General features: G+C 44.1%; 1 protein-coding gene across 1 annotated transcript in view; it reads right to left on the bottom strand.

Annotated features, from left to right (window-relative positions):
• TPST1 (tyrosylprotein sulfotransferase 1) overlaps positions 1-5502 on the bottom strand; it is a 129198-nt gene extending 123696 nt beyond the window's left edge. The window contains exon 1 of the mRNA XM_037041713.1: positions 5438-5502. The gene's annotated coding sequence lies outside the window, so the exon portion shown is untranslated. The remainder of the gene's footprint in view (positions 1-5437) is intronic.
• Between the last annotated feature and the right edge of the window lie 12352 nt (positions 5503-17854).

Below are 17854 nucleotides of genomic sequence, written 5' to 3'. Positions count from 1 at the left end.
CGGAACCGACCCGCACCCGCGGCCGCCTCAACAGCGACTCCCGCTGTTGCCGCCTCAGTGCCTGCCCCCAGCCTCCCAGGCAGGCGGAGGATCACACGCCTGCGGGGATTGGTTGCCTGGCGCCCGGCCGGGCGATGTGTCAGCCTCTCTGATTCGTCGGCTCCGCGGGCTCCCCACCGAGGGAGGCGGGCCCTGAATTGTGCCTAGTCCCGCGGTCTCTGAGGGGCTGGGGTGGGCCTGACGTTGCGGTTGGGGCAGGGGCGATCCCGCTTCCTGAGGGCGAACGCTGTTGGCAGGGACTCGCGCTGCCACCTGCCCGGGCAGGTTGTTGCCCCAGCAAAGGTGGGTATGGCCTGGATGGAGGGGAGCCGTGCGGAGGTGGCTGGCTGCGCTCAGCCCCAACCCTTCACGTGGATGGCCTTCATCCCTGAAACCCTGGAATTGGGCAAGAAAATGAGCTTTTGCGGGAGGTTCGCCCTCTTTGCTCACTGCTTCAAATACCAACCCTGTGCTCCCTACCAGCAGGTGTGCTTTTATCTCATTGGAGATAACTCAAATAGAAATAGATTCCGGCAGTATTCCACACCACACAAAAGTGTAAATGAGTAAATTCTGTCCCCAAGGAAGCTCTACAAGGAAGGGGAACTGATCCCTGAAAAAAAGAACTGAAAACTGGGAAAAGAGAAAAGGGCAGAGGGGGAAGGGAGACATGGGGTGGAGGGGAGCTGAAATTTAACAACTGAAAATGAACTGTTCAAGTTTATAGTTCCTTCTGTGAAAATGAATAAAGGAAACCTTGTCTAAAATGAAGTTGGGAGACCCTGAAGAGGTAGTGCTCAAGCACTAATCACTCCCTGCACCTTGTAGACTCCCAGAGGAAGAACCGGTTCTCGCAGGGAAGAAATTGGCTTTACTACTCCAGCAGGAGGAAGATTTTCTTATCCAGCAACAGCCCAGCCAATTAGTAGCCATCACCACCCTGAACTCTGGCTCTCCTCCAGTGGACTTTTCTTTCACAGCATCCCCTCCCAATTTCCTTTCTTTATAAGGTTCTTCTCCTTTGTTCTCTTGCCAGTGGTTTGCCATAGCTTCCATGTCCTGGATTGCAATTCCTCTACTATTGCCAAATAAACCTATTTTACTGGTAAAATAACCTTTTTATTTTTCAGGTTGACACTTCCTACAGGCATGGCCACACCAGGTTCTGTCAAAGCAATTCTTTCAACTCTATGAACATAGATTAAAGAAAGTGTGCACTCAGGAATCTAACAGCAGTGTTCAAACTTGATGTCTACCATTCTGGAAGTTCTGTTATTTACAGAATGAGGTCTATAGAATATGAACCTTAGAAAGTTACTGTAAAAATCAAATGAAGCCCACACAAAAACTTGTGCACAAGTGTTCCTAGTAGCATTATTCATAATAGCCAATAAAGTGGAAACAAACCAGATGTCCATCAACTAATTAATGAATAAACAAAATGTCCTACCCATACAATGAAATATTATTCAGCCATGCAAAAGAATAAAGTTATGATACATGCTACAATGTGGATGAATGTTGAAAATATTAGAGTAAGTGAAATAAGCTAGTCACAAAAGACCACGTATTGTGTGAATCCATTTATGTGAAATGTCCAGAATAGGTAAATCCATACAGACAGAAAGTAGATTAGGGGATGCCTTAGGCCGAGGAGATAAGGGGGAAAATGGGAAGTGACTGCTAATGGGAATAGGGTTTCTTTTGGGGCGATTAATGAAAATATTCTAAAACCAATTGTAGTGATGATTGCACAATTGTATAAATATACTAAAAACCACTGACCTATATAAGTAGGTAAATTTTATGGTATGTGAATTATATCTCAATAAAGCTGGATTTTGTTTTGTTTTTTTAAGATCAGATGAGCTACCAAACCTCTGAAAGCCCCTGCCTATGGTGCCTCTCTAAGAACAAGGGTTCAGTATATCTAACTTTGTCTTTTTTCTTTATTCGACTCGCAAAATCTTGTAAGCAGTTTGATCTGAGTAAATTTAAAGAAATACTCACCATGACAGTTTTCTTTGGAACACCTCAATCAAATGAAGATGATTTGACACAAGCTGTTTTGGGGACTACGAGTTCATCGACAGAGAATGAGCAAGGTCAGTAGTAAGAGAGCAAGAGAAAGAAAGGAAGGAAATAGCACTCTACGAGGTAATTATGGATAGATCCAAAGTCACTCAACCAGCTTTTATCATTAAGTGTTAGGACCCATGTCACCTCCCACATTACAGACCCTTCAAGAAAAGAGCTCACCATTACCTAAGTAAGCTGAAGCCCCTGCAAGCACCAGTGGGCATTAATCCCATAAACACAGCCCCTGCCAGCCTCTCTCCACAAACCAGAAATACGGCTCTCTGAGATGACCTCTGCACTGCTTAGAAAATGTGTTGCCCACCTATAAGATCTCACAAAAGAACTGAGTAGCCAGGTGGGGTGGGGGGAGGCTAGCACTTGTACCTCACGTATTAAACTGAGAACAAATTCCAGACAAGGGCAAGAGTAGACTACACAAACCCCTTCAGTAAAACCTGGCAGGGTGGTTGGCTCCCTGCCCGTGACATGGCAGGATGTCTGTCTCCCTGAGCAAGACAGCTTCGGGTGGTCCCAGGGCCACATTGTGGCAAGCAGCCAAAAGCTTGATCTGAAGCAAAGCCCAGGGTCACTGGGAAACAAGCTTGTTCTACTTTCTAAATCTACCCCCAACCCATGTAGTATATGTACTGAGGGGAGCAGAGTTTTGCTACAACAAAATATGTCTTTTATGGGATATTGATTTTTTTTATTCGAGTACATTTATTAAAGCTGGGAACAATGAAACAAGAAAGGGCTTAGGAAAGAAGAAACAACAGGAGAGACACTAAGCAGGATGCTTTGGCTCTCTAGAAACATCATGGGAAAGAACTGAGCCACAGCAGGGCTGCCGTCAGCTCACTGGAGAGTCAGAGAAAAGGGGACCTTAGGGACAGGTTCAGGGCACTAGCCCAGGAGGAGCTGCCATTGCCCATTGCTCCCCTGATTGCAAGTCTCCAGGGGTCCCTTATCGTTTAGAAGATGCAGGCCTGTGGGGGAAGGAGAGGAGAAGGGGAAAGATGCAGGCATGCTCCCAGGACGGAGAGCACATCTGCGATATTTATTATTTTAAGCTGTTTATTTTTAAGAACCAAAGAGTCAGGAAGAAACTTTGACCTTCCCACCAAATGCCTAAAAGAAGTTAGATAGGCCCAGGAAAAAAAAACCTGTCATCATAGATAACTACAGTTTTATATGAACTAGTGTAGCACTGACCAGGTGACTCAATTGGTTGTAGTGTTGACCCATACACCAGAAGGCTGCAGGTTCTATGTCTGGTCAGAGCACATACCTAGGTGGTATGTTCAATCCCTGGTTGGGCACGTACTGGAGGCAGCTGATCAATGTTTTTCTCTCACATCAACATTACTCTCTCTCTCCCTCTCTCTCCTCCTTCTCTAAAATCAATAAACATATCCTTGGGTGAGAATTACACACACACACACACACACACACACACGAACCAGTGAGTAATAGACAAGGAGGGACCTTTGATCAAAGACCTCTCTGTATGCCGTTGTTAAAGATGGTCCAGCAAACATTTGTTTGCCAAACATTTGAATTGCCTTTTTCCCATTTGAATTCCCAAACCACAACCCTCCCCTGACACCTTAACTCAAGATGGCAAATAAACCTCAACTGCTCTATTTGTCCTCAGGCCCCATGTTCTTAAGTAACCCCCCTATAAAATTCATTTTGGTGGTTTTTTTCCTGTTAATCTGTCTCATGTCAGTTGGATTACTAGACCAGCCAAAAGAACTCAGAGGAAAAATTTCCCCTCCCTCACAGAACTAATAAGAAAAAAGACTCCAAAATATACTCTCAGTCAAAATAAAAAAATTAAACACTGTGTATATAATATGCCCACTACATTTTTGAGTACTCGCAGGCACACACACCTGTGCTTGATTTTCAGACGATCTCTAGAAGGATGCACAGGAAACAGGCATCAGTGGTTGTGTCTGGGAGGAAAACTGAGGGACTTGAGCACAAGAGTGGGAAAGAGTTATTTTTCACTGTATCCTCTGAATTTTGTGCAAGGCGTTTATTTGGATTACCTATTCAAAATGAAGAAATATTTCATTTTTTCAATAAAAGAACTTTCTCCTGGAGAAAGCCTCTATGAACATGTGGTTCACATGATATTTGTACTTCTCTGTGTAATTTAATGTCTCATATTGAGTACACATATTTTGAACACTCTGTATTTCTTTTCCCTCTCAAGACTTACCTTTTCCAGGTGGTAGAGCTCAGATTTGGATAACCTCACCTGAGGGCAAAGGCGGCTTTGCTCCCTGACCAATGGGCAATTCTAAGGGCTCAGAGCTTGTTTCTTCCAAACAGCCCAGCAGCCCCAGCAGCCTCAAGAAAAAGAGAAGAAGTGGACAAGTATTGAAACCCTACTGAGAGCCAGGTAGCCTCTGCCCTCTAGGCCAGCCTCTGTGCAGTTTCTACCTTGGGGATTCATCTCCCAGGAAGACGGCCTGGCCAAGGGTAAGTGAAGACCCCTTACTACAGTGATCTCACTTCCTGAAGGAAAGTCTCTGTGCAACACACTTAAGAATGTTCAGGCTTTGAGGAGAACTAAAGAGGAAGCACAGCCTCTCCCACACTTTTATTTTGAGGGGTTGTTGGCTGTGCTCTGGTTTTTGGAAGGACAGAAGTGCAGCAGGTGTCCCTTCATGGCATTTCCATTCCCAGATCTGGCCTGGAGAGAGGATAAGGACGGTGTGGGGGTGGGAGTGACAGGGACGCCCTCAGACACAGAAAATTGGGAAGGAGAATCATGCCAGGTCTTACTTTTTTATTCTCTAGCTTCCCAAGGGAGCTAGAAATGAGGGTTAGAAGCAAGGGATTTGGACACAGAAAAAAAGAGAAGACAGGCTACCTTCGGAATGCAAGTGTAGGAGCAGAGATCTTTCAGAGAGCGCAGGCATGGCTGTGAGAAGTGGAAAAGTGGGACAAAGGAAGTTCTAAAGGGTAAGGGCAGAAATAATGATGACAGAAGATGGTTTATCTGCCTGTGACTCCATCCTTTCCCCTGCACAGGGCCTGGCACTAATTAAATGAGTGGATGGGGGAATGAATGGAGATGATTAGCAAAAGCTGTGGCTATCCATGAAGGTCACCAGAGCAAAGCAGAGAGGGACACAGGGAAAAGAATAACAGGGCACTTAGGGTCCTGCCTGGAAAAGCAGGAAGACAGACTCCAGGTGAGGGCCGCAGGGCCAAAAGATACGCGCTGGGGAACTGAAACTAAACTTTTGCTTGACTTAAAGTGACCCAAAAGCCCTGGCTGACTTGGGGCAAGGTAAACACTTACCTGAGAACAGCATCAAAGAGCCAATGAGCTACAGGAGACATCTCACAGTTCTCTCGAAGCCTGTGGAATAGAGGGATTTGAGACAAAAAGAAAATGGTGATATAATTTTAAGAAAAGGCAGGGGAAAGGAACATGCCTCCTTACTTTCCCCACCCCTGGATCCAGGAAAACTGACTAGGTCAGGCCCCTCAGCCACATCATCATTTTAAAATGAGAATCCAGCTGAGCCTCTGAGCAGGCATTTTCCAAATGGCTACGGAAGTCCTGCACCTTCCAAAAATACCTCTTCATCCAAATCCTGCCAGGGAGGGAGGGCCACATGCCCAGGCTGTGACCAACCAGTTGGGCTTCCTGAGCCCAGGAGCTGCACTCACATGCTCTGCAGACCCCAGATACAGGAAATGCCCTCTTGCTCAGTAGGTGAGCACAGCCAGACAGCTACTGGTGCTGAGCCGAAGACTGGGAGCAAAGCATCCTCTAGTTCCACTTATGACAAAAGAGATTATATGACTTCCAAGAGTGGTTTCCAAATCCAGCTATGCATATAACCACCTGGGCAGCTTTGTAAAACAGACACCAGGCTTTTTATCAGTTTTATAAAGCAGAAACTCCATGGGACAAGTGGGGGCAGTGACTGGGAGGTGGCATGAGAGGGACTTCAGAGAAGCTAGTTGGTGATATTCTGTTTCCTGACCTGGGAATTACCCCGTTTGTTCAATTTTGTGAAAATTCCTCACACTGTTCACACACATGCACTTTTCTGTATTTGTTGTAAATTCTATTCCCCTGCAGTGTTTGAGAACCACGGAGTCAAATATCCAAGGTAGGAGCCTTGGGATACACCAGAGATGCTGGGTGCTGTTGAGTATGGGCTGGAGTTGCTGCAGGTGTCTGCCTCTCTTCTTGGGCAAATGTCTGGCCTATATGGGGGACAAGCTCCAGGGAGGGGGAAGGACTGGGAAAGGAAGTACTGCAGGGAGCCCTTCTCTGCCCACAGATGCTGACTAGTGATACCGGTGCAGACCATGAATGGCTGCCAAGCCTAGTGATCTCTCCTGTACCGCACCTCTTGGACAGAGCTTATCCAGGCCCGCTGTGGCCTGATTCAAAAGGGCAATTTTCTCTAGTGGCTTGGTTTCCCTCCCTGATTAAAGAGACTGCAGAGGCTACCAAATTCTAGCCACCCTTTCCCAAGGCATGCAGCTTCTATGAAGGATAAGCTACTGCCAGCAGGATCTGGGTGACTCTGGCACATGAGATTTGCCAATATCCTGAATGAGGCACTGTTCTAGGCACAAAGGACAGAGCAGTGAACAAGTCAGTCCCTGCTGCACTGATAGGTTTTATATTATAATTAGAGCCTGGCATTTAATTACAACCGAAGGGGGATCAGAATTCCCCACCTCAAAATATGCCGCTGTGGCATAAGGATTCTTTTGAGCTGGAGGCAATTAAGAAACAGAAAACACAGGAGAAGGTCTTTGCCCCTCTTCTGCCTGGTGCCAGGCATAAATTTCTCTTTTGTAAACGTTTCCACTTGTAAAGAGCTAGACTCAGAGAAAGGAGTGAAAATTGATGAAAGAAACATCAATAACTTGGGTATGTAGATGACACTGAAAAGGTCAGGCCAGGTTCCCAGCCTGCCAGGCTGCTCATGACCCAGTCAGGCCAGTTTCCAACCCGCTGGACTGCCCACGACTCAGTTATCTCAACTCAATAGCTCGCAGCTTAATCGCGACACTGCCTCATGGAGCACAATAGACACCCGGCGCCCGCCGCAGTGGCCTGTGGTCAGACTGACCCCCCTGTACCTGGGAATGGCCCTACCCTTTACCTAACCCATTGTCCCGGCTCACATCCTGGAAGTCTGAGGCAACCACCTGGAAGAACAAGAGACTAACCCCTCCCCTATCTCCTCACAAACCCCACCCTCTTTCTTTTAAAACTCCAGTCCCGCCTCCCCCGCCCCCACCCTGCTGGGGACTGCGGCAGTCAATCCCAACTCAACCTGCCTGTAATTGCAGCATCAAATAGAGGCACTTGGATTATATCATCCGGTTCCTCCCACCTCTATTTCTCTCGAATTTCTAACAGACACCATTTTTTAACTTTATTTTCATTATGGACACTATTACAGATGTCCCCATTTTGCCCTGTTGGCCAGCCTCCACCCAGCCCTCACCCGCTCCTTCCCTTGGGGCATCACTACACTGTGCTGTGCATATATGTTCTCCTTACCTGCAAAAAGGAGCTATGATTTGAAGCAACTTCTGATGAAAGTAGATGAAGAAAGTGCCAAAACAGGACTACATTTGAACACCAAGACAAAAATCACGACTACAAAAGAAACACACGACTTTAACATAGACAATGAAGACAATGAAATTGTTCAAGATGTTGCTTACCTTGGTTCAGTCAACTCAAATGGAGACTGTGGCCAAGAAATCAAGAGAAAGCTGAGATTCAGAAGAGTTGGAAAAGATCACCAAGAGCAAAGATGTATCATCAGATACCAAGGCTAAGACAACTTGCACCCTCATTTTCCCAGTTACTATGTACAGATGCAAAAGCTGGACAGTGAAAATAGCTTGAGGCAGGATAGTAAGAAGCTAGGAAAATTCCTTGGCAGGTAGAATAGGGAAACTGATAGATAGCTGAACAAATTGGCCAAGCAATTCACAGCCAGATACAGAGAGTCACCTTCCTAGAGATAATTTCTAGGCCTCGGTTGTATTTCAGCTCCACGCCCAGAAAAGTGGCAAAACCAAGTGGGCTATGCCAGAACCAAGTACAATTACTCACGATCCCCTGCTCTGGCACTGATGGATAAGTGGAGACCATGACCCTGAAAGAGTAGACCTAGAGAATGAAGATTCTACTGAAACCCTCCCCTGAGACCACACCTAAGGTTCCTGCCTGCAAGACAGAGATAAAAGCCCCAGGACCAGACAAAGGACTCCTGCACACTTTCCCTCTGGGCAGTAGCCCACACCATTCCCTTTCTCTTCTTCTTCCTCCACTTCTTTCCCCACAGGTGCATCTCCTAAACCCTAAGGGACCCCAAGATTTCCAGTCAGGGGAGCAATGGGCAGCAGCAGCTCATGCCAGGCTAATCCACTGAACATATCCTAAGGTCTTCTTTTCTCTGACTTCCCAGTGAGGTAAGGCAGCCACAGTGGCCTGGGCAGTCCTGTCACTTCTTTTGTGCTAAGCCCTTCCTTGTTTCACTGTCCCCAGCTTTAATAAATGTATCCTCACAGTCACCTGGACTCATGTTGTGAAATCTTTCCTAAGAAGTCAAGAACCCACATACTATCAGCTAGCCCAAGGTAGACCCACTCAGAGCCAGGTACCCTGTTTAGTAATAAGGTGATAAGAAAACAATTGATTCATTTGAAATACAGTGTTGGAAGAGAGCATCACAGATACCGTGGAACAGCAGAAAGACTAATAAGTAAGTCCTAGAGCAAATTAAGTCTGCAACATCACTGCAGGCAAAAATGACAAAACTGGTATTATCTTACTTGAGGCCCATCCTAAGAAGGCAGGGTTCTTTGGAAAAGACAATAATGCTGAGAAAAATAGAAGGCAAAAAGAAAAGAAGAAGACCAAATGCAAAGTGGATTGACTCCATAAAAGAAGCCATAGACACTGATGTAGAGGAGCTGAGCTGGGTTGTTGAGGACAGGACACTGTGGACATTATTCAGAGTGATCAAGGGTCAATTCAATAGCAGGTGGCACGAAGATGCCCCCCCTCACCAGGAAGAGGAGAACAGTTTGGAGATAACTTTTATCAGCTATACACTATGGGTGAACAAAGGGGCCTCACACTCACCCCGACAGCTCAGGGGAGGCCTGCATAGTGGGCCTTACAAACTCAGAGACCTGGAGTATCCACATAGCATGGTCTGAAATGAAAACTTCCTAACTAAAAGCTAGTCATGACGGGTAGTCATGTCCTAGGCCCGAATCTTCCTTGACAAAGGTCAATGGTTCCCTTCACTCAGCCTGTTTATTGTGCTTTTGAATCTAGAGAACATGCCTTTGGAAGGTCAGAGGAATCCCCTTTTTCCAGATCCCTCAGGGCGCAGTCTCCCACTGGAAGAGGAGACCAGGAACCCCTCATGGTTATCTGGTTCTCACATGTACCATCTCTCTGTGCTGTAAATGTTCGTGGTTAACTACTCTATACCCACCAGTGTACAAGCAGTATGTGTATATTTGGTTTCCTTTTTATCTAGTCCCAGAGATTTCCCCACTTTGCTTTCTCCCACTTCACTAATCGATCACCAGTGGATTTCACGTAACCCCCTAATGTCTTCTCCTTTGATTCTAATGTTTCAAATAAGTGGTAAAACAACCATTTTTCTGGAGCATTTTCTCAATCTGTTAAGACTTTGTTTCCTGGAAATTGTCCTCGGCTTGGCTTGAATAAACTCATAAAAATTCTCTAAAGGTTTGGACATTTCTTATGTCGAAAAACCTTGCTAAATAACCCTCATCTTCTCTTAGTTTCTGTAATGCAGGATGTCAAACCTGGGGATCTCAAGTGCTCAACCAGGTAAGCCAAAAAAACTATAAGGAGGACCTGATGGAGCAGATGTAGCCCTTGTTACTCACGTTACAGGGAGCACTGAAGGTGGCAGGTCTGCAAAGCAGGAACACGCTTCTCCCCAGTCCAAGACCCATTATGAAGGGTCCCAGACAAAGATGGCATGGATCCAAACTGCACAAGCTTTCATGCGGCCTTAAGCTATATTACATCAGTGTGTACATGCAAAAAGAAAAGGTCAAGAAGTAGTCATCAGGCAAGAAACCTGGATCCCCAGGGGAGATAGGGAGGGAGTTACAACCCATTCTCTCCTGACAGACAATACACATTCTTTCAGGCCAGGGGCCCTCTGGCCAGCCCTCATCAGGGATGATGGGAGAGCCATGTCCAGGTTTAACACTAGTTTCCCGTATATATTTCATTTACCACACTTTACAGTCCCTACAAGCCCAAAATCTTCCCCTACCTTTCCCCTATTAAGTTAGGAATATAAACCTTTGACTCTAACCACTTAAGGAACCAGATACTTCCTTTGTTGGTTCCTTCCTGTGCTCCTGGGCCATTAACCTTTTCTCTGTAAATCTGTTGTTTGTTAGTTTCTCAGGCCAGACCACTGAATGTAAGGGTAGAAGAGAGGTGTTACCTTTCCCACATATACCGCATTTTTCAGACCACAAGACACACCTAGGTTTTAGAGGAGGAAAATAGGAAAAAAAAAAATTTGAAGCAAAAAATGTGGTAAAATATTTAATAACATCAATAGCATAATATTTCACCAATGCAAATGTAAACAGAACTCAACAGCAGCATTAACAGCCATTATTCCTCCCAAATTTGGGGGGGGGGGGGTAGTGCGTCATATGGTCTGAAAAACAGAGTACTTAACAAAAGCACTCGGGCAGTCAAGACTTGCTCACCACACAGTGTGACAATAACCAAGGAAACAGGGGTCCATCCATGTGGCACTTTGGTGAATGACTCAACAATTAATGCTGGAAGGAACAGGTCTTTATTTAGAGGAATCCAAACTTTGGTGGGGGGTGGCTGGGAGCATTTCATCTCAGAGCCCCTTTCTCCCATGAGACCCAGCACTTCCCTTGCTCCCCACCAGGCTGTGAGCCCAAAGGGCCCAAAGCTCCCCATCTCCTTATCTGAATTTAAGCTGGCTGCACAGTCTCGCAGCAGCTCTCTCCTTCAGGATCTGGGGTACATTGTCATTAGCTTCCACGTAATAGTCCAGGAAAGCATGTGCTGTGGTGCATTGGATCATGGTCGAGTTCAGGAAAGTCGTAAGCCCAAGAGTCCAAATAGAGTCTGGGTTCGCAAGGCAGCAGGTCAGCGTCTTGGAAGGGAGAGTCTTCGGAGTCAGCTGGAGAGGACACAGAGCAGCAATGTGTCTCCCTCCTTACTAGGCCAGGCTGAATGGCTGTTTCCTGACTACAAACTACAGAGTTGCTTACTTCTCAGTCTCACGAGGCTGCTATATCATTCCTCCCTCACAGCTCTTCTACTCCCTTCCAAACCGAATAGCCAAATCCCCTCATGGCTGCCCCTCTTAGTTTAAATCCTGACCTGCAGCCTCCTGCATGACCTCGTCTCCTACTCCTCCCACAATGAGCTACATTTGCCAGTTTCTCTGTATCTTTCTACCTTCTCTGGGCTGCCATCCCCAGTCAAGGCAAGAATGACTCAGTGATCCAGGGGCCTCCGCCTCCCCGGGGTGTCAGGATACACCCTTAAAGTCAGGTACTAGCCTTTTGCACCTTTTGTCTGGGGCAGTAGCACAGCTTCCCTTCAGGGGAGGCAAGACTATCCACTTGCCACTGTTATGAAAATTACCTTAAGCCTTATCATCCACTTCTCCCCTTCCCTCAGCCATGAGCTGTGGGGGGCCATGCTCTGTACTCTGTTTCACGCCAGGTTTCCATTTTTGTGCCTTTTGCTTTCCATCTGCGTTGAACTCAACCCAGCTCTGCCAACTTTCACATCACACTGCAAATGCCAACTCTACTCAGAAGGGTCTCATCTCTGTGACTTTTATGACCTGTACTCCAATTTACACCCTTCTTAAGGCACTTCTCCCAGTCTACCTTGCATTCTTGTTCTTTGTGTATTCACCTCTTTCTCCTCCCTCAGCCCCAGGAGAAAAAAAGCTGCTTAGGTGGGGAAGGGCATTTAACCGCCTGCATGTTCCTTGCAGGGCCCAACCCTATTCTGGGCTTATAAGAGGCTTTTGAATGTTTGTTCAGATGGATCAATTTGAATGATGGGACATTTTGTTCTACATCTCTGTAATTCATTAAAAAATCCCTATAAGATTTTTTAAACTTTATTTTGAAATTTTTTAAACATAGAAAAAAATTAGTGAGTATAGTACAATTAACTCCAATCTATATACATTTCACCAAGTGTCCAACTATTGATTCAACAATTATTAACATTTTCTTAATCTCTCTATAGGTATATAGATAGATATAATTATCAGTATTGTTATTGAACCATTTGAGAATAAATTAGACATTGTGTCTTCTGTTCCTTTACCCCTAAATATTTCACTGGTATCTCCTAAAAACAAGGACACTTTGGGGTTTTTTTTAAAAAAAATATGTTTATTGATTTTGGAGGGAGAGAGTGGGAGAGAATGAGGACAGCGAGAGAAACATGGATGTGAGAGAAAAACATTAACTGGTCGCCTCCCATAGGCACTCTAAACGGGGATCAAACCTCCACCCTGTCAGTGTATGGGACAATGCTCCAACCAAGTCACACCGGCCAGGGCGGGGACACTTTCTTACACAATGATCCAATGAAGGCAATTTAATATCAATATAATATTATTATCTAATATACAGTGCATATTTAAATTTTTTCAAGTGTCCTTTACAGCTGGTACTTTTTTTCTTCAAAACTATTGTGCCCTGGACAGGTAGCTCAGTTGGTTTGAGCGTTGTCCTGATACGCCAAGGTTGTGGGTTTGACTCTCCAGTCAGGGCACACATAAGAATCAAATCGATGTTTTTCTTTCTCTCCCTTCATCTCTCTCTTAGTTGTCATATCATGTCACCTTAGTCTCTTTTAATCTGGAATACTTTCTCAGTCTTTCTCTGTCTTTCATTCTTGGGTCATGTTAGTTATCTGTAAAACAGCCTTCAACTTGAGTTGGTCTGCTGTCTCAGGTTTTACATTTGGGAGGCAGTAATGCCCCAGACGTGATGTTGTGCCTTTCTCAGGACACCACAGCAGGAGGCACACAGGTCAGTTCCATCAGCAATGAGTGATGTTAATGTCGATCGATCATCTAGTTAGGGTGGTGCCTACCAGTTTTCTCCACTGTAAAGTTACCCCTTTTCCTTTTGTAACTTAGAAGTAATCTGTTAAAATTACTTAATATTTCAGAGATGTGGAAATATCCTTTTTCCTGTCTGATGATGATTCCTGCCTAGCTCTGCTGTGCATGCCAGTCATTCAAGGAAAGTACAGTTGGCCTAGTCTAGGGGCTGAGGCCTTGGAGATCACAGAGCCAGTTTGGACAGAGAAGAAAAAGCAACTGGGACAGAAAACTGTGCAGAGAGCAGGGAAGTCAGTCTGAATGCCGTGCTATGAGCTGAGCTGTAGTTCACTGAGTTGTGGGTGGCAGGCACCCCACACCCCTTTGTTGCCACCAGGCACCTCAGGGCTGCCCCCAGAAGGGTGGGCCCTTCACCAGGGTAATGCTCTGGAGAAGGACCAGTTTGCAGGAAACAGGAGGACTTTCCTTTTCTCCTTATTCTCTAGTGGCCCCTGATGATGAGGGGTGGAAAGAGATGGTGGAGGGTGATGGGAAGATGCCCCAATCACATTATTTCCCGAATATATTCAGAGGCCCAGTGAATCTGAAGGGTTCCAGCCATTTGGGCCTGGCCTGGCCTGGCCATTCTAGCCAGGCTCCCCACACACCCCTTGCCTATTTGTTCTGCTCCTTGCAAATATTTGCTGTGCTGTTGGACAAAACTCTGGGCTTCCAGTCAAGGTGGAATGTAGAAGGTGCACACCCACAGGACATACACAGCTCTGCACAAATTAGCCATGAGTTCTTGAATGCCTGACAGAAGGTGTAATTAGTTTTCTGTGGTTGCCATAATGAATTATCACAAACTAGGTTGCTTCAAATAATGTGAATTTATTCTTACAGTTCTGGAGATCAGAAGTCTGAAATCAAGGAATAAGCAGGGCTGTGCTCCTTCTGCAGATTCTAAGGAGAATCCATACTCACCTCTTTCAGCTTCTGGTGGCTGCAGCATCTCTTGCTTTCACTGGCAGCATCTCCAGTGACAGCATTTCTGTCACTGTGTTCACATTGCCTCCTCCTCTCTAAGGAAACTTTTGTTTGTTTTTTTAGAATATCTTTTCTAAAAGATTTTATTTATTTATTTTTAGAGAGAGGGGAAGGGAGGAAGAAAGAGAGGGAGAGAAACATCAGTGTGTGGTTGCCTTTCACACACCCCCTACTGAGAACCTGGCACGCAACCTAGGCATGTGCCCTGACTAGGAATCGAACCAGAGATCCTTTGGTTCATAGGCTGGCACTCAGTCCACTGAGCCACACTAGCCAGGTCTTGTAAGGAAATGTATAAGAATCCTAGGGACACTCAGATTATCCAGGATGATCTTATAGTGAGATTCTTAAGTTAACTACATCTGCAAAGACCCTTTTTCCAAAAAAGGTTATTTATATTCACATGTTCTGGCAGTTAGTGCATCTCTTTTGGGCAACTACCATTCAACCCACTACAGTAGCCATGTAGTCTCTTCCATTCTGCACAATGTTAATTTTTCACATTTCTCTGAATAAATTTTATATGAGTGGTAGAAGTCATTAAAGTAGTCCCTGATGGCTGTTTTGGCCCTACCCAAATATTTTTGTCTTCCCCTGCCACACACACTCAAAATATAACACATCTACATACTGCAGAAATGTGCGTGTAAGCTGTATTCATTCATTTGACACATACTTAATGACTGTCCACCATATAATATCATGGCATTATCTATGAAACTAGTGGCATTCACACTAGTGTGCTGGGTGTGTGATGTGGTAACTTGGCTAGGCTACGGGCCCCAGAATTCCCTTTCCAATGTGATTCCAGGTGGGGTGGGCTACAGGCAACATTCTCTCATGAGAGTCAGAATACTGAAGGATGGCAGCAGCATTTTGTAGCACAGTACAGTTTCTGCCAGTGACTCATGAAACTCTTCTCTCATCCCTCTGGATCATCCCCCCTGAGTGTCTGCGAACAACCTTCCACCTGTGCCTGTGACCAAGCCCCCACCTGTCCCTGTGAACAAGCTTCCACCAGTGCCTGTGGGGTTCCAGTCTGCCTCTGACCCCCCCATCCTGATTCCCTGCCCTTCTGTGGACTGTCTGGCCAGCCCCTGTGACTGCACAAGACAATCCTTCATAAATATATTATTTTTAAAATGCGGATACATATCTGGAGAGAGAGAAAGAGAGGATGAACTATGACTAATGCAACGAGTATTTTACAAGCTGTTAGGAAATCAAGTGGTTTTTTAAAATAAGATTACATAAGTACATCACCAATACAGAAGTTTGTGATTAAATTGTACCATCAAATATCAAATAAAATGTCAACACTAATTATACATTATATTTCTGCTGTAAATTATTAGCAAATTACCATAAGGAAAATTAAGTATTATCTTAAAATAATCAACTTGGTACAATAGACAAGATAGAAGTTTAATCATGAAACACTAATCATGAAATAACATTATTTTGGTTTTTTGAAGCTTTTTAAGCTTCACAGAGCTTCACAGTGGTCAGCGAACCCATCGTACATGACAAATTCTACAGCAGGTGTGCAAAATAAGGCCAGTATTGCAGCATTTCCATCGCACTGACCTCCAGTCCTCTGCTTCGTAGAACAAACCAATGAAATGGTCAAAGCTCAACTGGCAAAACTTGTTGAATCTGTTAACCTTCCTTGGCCTACAGCCCTTCCCTTGGTATTGCTTAACCCAAGATCTCCTTTTTTCAGTAAGCATCGATTGTCTCCTTTTGAAATAATTACTGGAAAACCTATGAGACTAGAGAAGGGAATGTACAAATCTACTTTATTACAGAGACCCTCTGAGTTTGGTGAAAAAATTACCTTCACATTTTTCTTGTACAAGGAACCGTTTTGGATCCACATGCATTTTCCTTTGTTCCTGACCAGCCAAAAAAGCCAAATTTGTATGTCCTGGTAAAATGAAGTGCTGCTAGTTTTTGTGAAAAGTACATGACATTAAATGTGAATCATTCCTTTTATCTCGCTTTTTATGTTAGAAGGATGTTAACCTCTATAATGGAATCTGATCAGGTATTCAAGGGGAAGGGACCTGTATCTCAGTTGAGGTGATTTAAGAAAACATGGTACGGTAAAAGCTGATGGCTAAGAAAAGCTGTTATATACCATCTTTTTTCTTTAAAAATTAAAAAAATTGCAGTTACAGCTGACATTGAATATTATATTAGTTTCAGGTGTACAGAATAGCAGTTAGGTGTCCACACAAACCCACAAAGTGATCCCCGCAATAAGTCTAGTACCCACCTGATATCATACAGTTATCACAATATTATTAATGATATTTCCTATGCTGTAGTTTTTACATCCCCGTGACTATTTTGTAACTGCCAATTTGTACTTCTTAATTCCTTTACCTTTTTCACCCAGCCCCTGAATCCCCATCTCATCTGGCATTCATCTGTTTGTTCTCTGTATCAATGAGTTTGTTTCTGTTTCATTTTGTTTGTTTTGTTTTTTAGATTCCACATATAAGTGAAATTATATGGTATTGGTCTTTTTTTTTCTGACTTATTTCACTTAGTATATTGCCCTCTAGGTCCATCGGTGTTGTCACAAATAGTAAGATTTTATTCTTTTTAATGGCTGAGTAATATTTCATTGTTATGTACAGGGGTAGGTAAAAATAGGTTTACAGTTGTTCACATGGAAAATAATACAACAATTAATAATTAATAATACAAGGATAACCTCTGTGTTTTGCATACTCACAGCTGTAAACCTACTTTTGCTTTCCCCTGTATAATCTTTATTAATATTTCCAAATGTGGCCCTGGTTAGTATAGCTCAGTGGATTGAGTGTTAGCCTGCAAACCAAAGAGTCGTTGGTTCAATTCCCAGTCAGGGCACATGCCTGGGTTGTAGGCCAGGTCCCCAGCTGGGGGCACGCAAGAGGCAACCACACATTGATGTTTCTCTCCATCTCTTTCTCCCTCCCTTCCCTTCTCCCTAAAAATAAATAAGTAAAATCTTTTTAAAAATATTTCCAAATGTGTATTGTTCTTTTTCTAATAAGATGAAAAGAAAACAAAAGGGACCATTTTAAAACTAAAAACATTTCTTGCAAGTAGGAGCAATATATCAACAATAAATAGTCTTCCCGCTTAAGCCTGTAACTTTCCTTACTTCTCTCTCAGGGCTAACTGTATTGAGTAGAAGTTCAGCATTTTGAAGATTACCTCCCTTTGTGAGTTCCTTGTATTCTATCTCTTGTCAATGTCTTAAAATTTTAATGTATTTAAAGTGATATCAACAAGAATAAGCTTGCCATTAAAAAAACTGTTAGTATAGATAAAGTTTAACATAATTTAAAAAGTTGATGATTCTATAAATTGTATTATTGGCGTTAACATGTGCTATGGGATGGATTGGTGCTTCCTTTGAGGTAGAAAAACCCTTTTGTTCACATAATAGACCCTTTTCTTCACATATAGTACTCATGCATATGCATAATCTCTTAGTGACTCAGAAAAAAAGAAGGAAAAAGATCCAAGTGGTTTATTCTTTGTTTAGACAG

The sequence above is a fragment of the Sturnira hondurensis genome, unplaced genomic scaffold (assembly GCF_014824575.4).
Source record: "Sturnira hondurensis isolate 20B ecotype Veracruz unplaced genomic scaffold, ASM1482457v3 Scaffold0003166, whole genome shotgun sequence".
Taxonomy (NCBI): domain Eukaryota; kingdom Metazoa; phylum Chordata; class Mammalia; order Chiroptera; family Phyllostomidae; genus Sturnira; species Sturnira hondurensis.
This window is presented reverse-complemented; position numbering and strand designations above follow the sequence as displayed.